The sequence below is a fragment of the Mandrillus leucophaeus genome, unplaced genomic scaffold (assembly GCF_000951045.1).
Source record: "Mandrillus leucophaeus isolate KB7577 unplaced genomic scaffold, Mleu.le_1.0 Scaffold811, whole genome shotgun sequence".
Lineage (NCBI taxonomy): Eukaryota > Metazoa > Chordata > Mammalia > Primates > Cercopithecidae > Mandrillus > Mandrillus leucophaeus.
The window spans coordinates 1,031,047-1,035,701 of NW_012108820.1; positions in this window are offsets into that span (position 1 = coordinate 1,031,047).

Below are 4,655 nucleotides of genomic sequence, written 5' to 3' on the forward strand. Positions count from 1 at the left end.
TCATCACCTGCTGAAACATCCTTCTATCTATCCACTGCTCATTGCCCCACTCAAGGGAAGGCCATTCTCTTAGCATGGTGCCTGAGCCCCTGCTCAGTGTGGTCCTAACCAGCCTCCCCTCCATGTTCCCTCTTGTGATAGCCAAACTGAATAGCTCCTCAGTCTCTGAACTCTCGGTCTTCCATGGCATTTCTTGCCCGTCCCCTCTGCCTGGAATGCCTTCTCCCCTTCTCTCTTGGCAACTGCACCATCTCGGTGAGGCCCCACACAGCCCCACTGACGAATGTGCTTTCCTTCTCCTTGCCCTTGTTTGCACGCTTCTTACGGGATTTCCATGTTCTGGGTGAATTTATGGCTATTTCTGTATGTCTTGGCCCTCCTAACTAGACTGTGGTCTGCCCCAGGAAAATGCATTTTCCTCCAAACTCAGCCTGCCATATGAGGGCCTTGCACATGCAGTTACTCCGTGATACATTTGTCACAAATACAGAAAATTTTTGTTGAGTTTATTAAGCAGGATCCTACATCTGAAAGCAGCTGTTGTAAAATGAACAACTACTTATTAGCAACAGCACCAAAAACACCAACACATTTCGTGTAGGCTGCTGAACAGTCATGTCCCACGCCTTCTGTTCTTAGTAAAAGTCAAATGCAGACACTTCCTGTGATGCCTGCTATGAGTGATTCCTGATCTTTACTAAGAACAGGAGAATATGTAATTCTAAAAAAGACAGCAAAACAGCCAAGTAGATCATCTATTTCTGATTAAAAGTTTCTACGATAGCTCATTCTTGTAGACAGGCTTTATAACACTCTGTGTCTTCAAATGTCAATGGCTTCAGATTTCTGGGCTTTCGTGGGTGGTCTGCTGAGATGGTAACCTGTTATATTTCCTGGATTTTCGTTCAGGGTTGTTAGGCTGTGAGAATCCCTTCGTTAAGCCTCTTTGAATAAAAATCTTGGTTGAAAGTTTGGTTTGACAGAATGGGTTTTGCCTATAATTTTTTTTTTCCCCCTCCAGACAGAATCTCACTCTGTTGCCCAGGCTGGAGTGCAGTGGCATGATCTCAGCTCATTGAAACCTCTGCCTCCCCAGTTCAAGTGATTCTCCTGCCTCAGCCTCCCGATGAGCTGGGATTACAGGCGTGCGCCACCATGCCCGGTTAATTTTTATATTTTTAGTAGAGATGGGCTTTCACTACATTGTCCAGCCTGATCTCGAACACCTGACCTCAAGTGATCCACCTGCCTCAGCCTCCCAAAATGCTGGGATTACAGGTGTGAGCTACGGCACCTGGCCTTGCCTATAACATTTGAATAGCTTTGGAAGCAATGTGAGACAAGCTCATTGAGGGCATTAAAGAAACCATCGCATGTCATCAACGTATTCTTCCTGAGCACGTGCAGTGGGGCTGTGGCCCCGGGTCCTCTCTGAGTGATGAAAGTTTTGCTCCCTCTCTTCTCTTCCTGTTTTGCTCTTATCCATGGGGAACATAGATTATCTTCCTCCCCAAACACTAAAGCATAAGGTACAAGTGATGAGTCTTTCTCCTGTAACCCCTCAGAGGTTACCCCACTGATTGTGGGGTACAGGGATGGTCAGCAGATGATGAAAGTACTGTAGCGTAGGTCTGATACTATAATGACCTTAAGTCCCAGAGACCCTGTTTTAGACATTCTATTTCACTGTTAAACCTTAAGACCTGATTTTAGGTTTGGAAAATAATCCTCAAGACCACTCATAATTCATAAAGCCGCTGTTGGATGCAGGAAGAGAACAGTCCTCCTGAAACAGGTTGACTGCTAATCCACTTTAGGCCTGATACTGAGTGAGAGGGCCCAGAGACTGGGAAGAGTTGGAATATGCCCTTTGGGCTTTGCTAGTGTAGAAACAGGGTGTCGCGGGGGGCCCCTTCCAAGTCACAGGAGAGAGGCAGCAGGCTGAAGGGGGCAGAGTGAGAAGCTGTTCCGTCCTGCAGCCCCTCTCCCCACCCGCCACACCGCTGTTGTCTGATTTGCACATTCCTGCTGTGCCTCAGCCTGGGGCACCTGTCCTCCTTTCTCAGCTCAGGAACCTGCTATTTCTCCTTTAAGATCCTGCGCAACAGTCGCTTCTTTTCTTACAGATTCCAAAGGCCCTGAGAAATTTTGTTTTTCCGGTGTGTTCCAAAGTGCTCTGATCTACGCATGCCATGCATTTATAACAAGGTAGCAAAGTTAGTTATGAACATTTTTGTCTCCCTAACTGGACTGTGAGTTCTTGGGCCCAGGGCCACGTTTTGTGCTCTTTAATATCTGCCCCAGAGCTTAGCAAAGGGCACATCAGCTAGAAGTGCTCCCTATCATTTGAATGAACGAATGGAGTTCAGCCTTTTGAGCCTCAAGTATAGCTGTTGTAAGATCAGAAACCATCTGTTTGGAACTTGTTCATTAGATTATTTGGCTCTCAATGGTTTTAGTATGTCTTTACGTTCTCTTTTAGTATTTACAAAATTATCTTTAAAATTACCAGTCTGTTTTAACCACGTTGCAACAGCGCCTTCCCCAACAAAAGACGGCTCCTTGCTGCTTCCCCTGCCCCTCAACAAGGAAAGTTTCAGGGGCCAGCATGGAGGTGACAGCTGGGATTATGTTGAGTGAATCCCAAGTAGATGGCTTGCTTCATATCACAATCTTAGAGTTTATGGGAGTTTTTTTCTACTTAGAGTTGTTCCTTTACAGTCAATGTTATAGGCAAGCAGTGCCTATCACGTATCTGCCAGTATCCTCATGAGTATGTTTCTCTAGGAAGCTCTCCCGACATGTGACTGGGAGAGAGAACTCCCAGAAGTCCATTTATCATATGACTAGAGTAAGTGAAAGGCAATTCTTTTTAAAATGTGAGTGATGGAGCTTTGTAATGTGCCGTTTATCTATGTCGAGTGTGGAAAGGAAGGATGCCAGGGCAAGTTTATTACTTAAACAGTGTGTTCTCTGTTGTCTTTGGGGCTTAACTTTTCCACACCTTGTTCTGGAATATAGTAATACTCTAACATGATGAATTGCCATGAAAACACTGATTAAGCACCGGGAGTTGCTTACCCACGTGGAGCAGGCATTTGATCTTATTAGTTTTCTGTGTCTAATCAAACACAGTTTGGTTACATGTTTACTACCCCACATATGCAAGGAATACTTTCTTGGAAAAAAGCAAAAACAGCTCTAGAAATTGGAAACAACCTAGAATCTCAACTAGGCAGGTAAGCTTGAGAATTTCCCAAGGATAAAAGCAACAAATTCAGTCAACCATAGATTTGACATGCTAAACTAAGAAATGAAATGGAAGGATCCCTACATTTATTTTTCCTCCCATCAAAATAGTATTGACCCAAGACCACAAACCTTGGGCGAATGAAACAAAAGGGAACTATTTGCACTCACACTAAACGGATCACACGTGAAATATTTAGTTCCCACTTTTAAGAAGTCAATACAAACCACACAGAGAGAAAATTCTTTGTCTCCAGGCCTCCTTTTCAAAACAATTGCAGCAGGTACTGCACAACTGCAGACAATAATGTTCTAATGCATTAGAGCCTAAGTCCCCTAAAGGCATTCAAGTTAAAGAGGGCTCAAGCCTACAAATGTTTACTCAGTACCTGCTTCTCTGTCTCCACGACATCTTACTTGTATTCCCAGGGCCATCCTACTTGTATTCCCAGGGCCTCATCCTCATTAAATGTTTAGCAAGTAGGTGAATGTTCTATGTCCATGTGAAAGATACTGGCATTCCTAGGGTGCTTAGCAGAGTTGCAGTCTCATAGTAGGTATCCAACAAGTGACTAAATATGAAGGAAAACAGATACTGCCTTCGAGAGGTCATGAGCTAAACTAGGGCCGGGAAAAGCACTTGGCCCTGTGCACTTCCTTGGCAATAGAAGTGAGTCAAGGCTTGAGGGAGGCACGAGGGACTTCAGAACCACTGAAGGAGTCTCTAGTTCCTACTTGTAATTGTTTTCCCCTTCAGTGCACCACACAACGCAACAGGGCTAGTCCCCTATCAGGGCCACCACTCTACCGGGCTGGGGAGGGAGGCCCTTGGCAGTCCTGCGGGAACAGGAGGCACTCCCACATCGCCCCACTTCTCTGTATTCCAGTTTAATTAATTTTTATATTTTGAATAAAATTACACCCACTCTCTTCCATTATGGTGAACACTTAAAATTACATTTATAGAAAATTACATTTACACAAACTTGTTTAAAAGCCAAATCCCAGACCTAGGCTATTGGCCAAAATCCATTTAAAGGGGATATTAAGTAAATTAGTTGAGCTGATTAAAAACACCTTCATCAAAGTAGAGCATTGGTGCCAACAATATTGAGTTGAACTATTGATTACATTTTTTTTTTCACAGCAGATAATACATTAGCAGGGAGGAAAAGTGATTACTGCTGACCTCCACTTTACAGGTGTAACTACTAATGGGGGTGACGCGGTAAGGTGGGAGGGCATAAAGGGAGGGCACGGGGCCTAGGTCAGGAGGGACGCAGAGGAGGAAGGGAGAGGAAGGGTGGAGGCTGGTGGCCGGAGCGGGCAGAGGTCAGACGCCTCGAAGGCGGGCGCCGTGCGGGCAAAGCTGAGGCCACCTCCACCGTAGCCCGTCGGGCCCGACA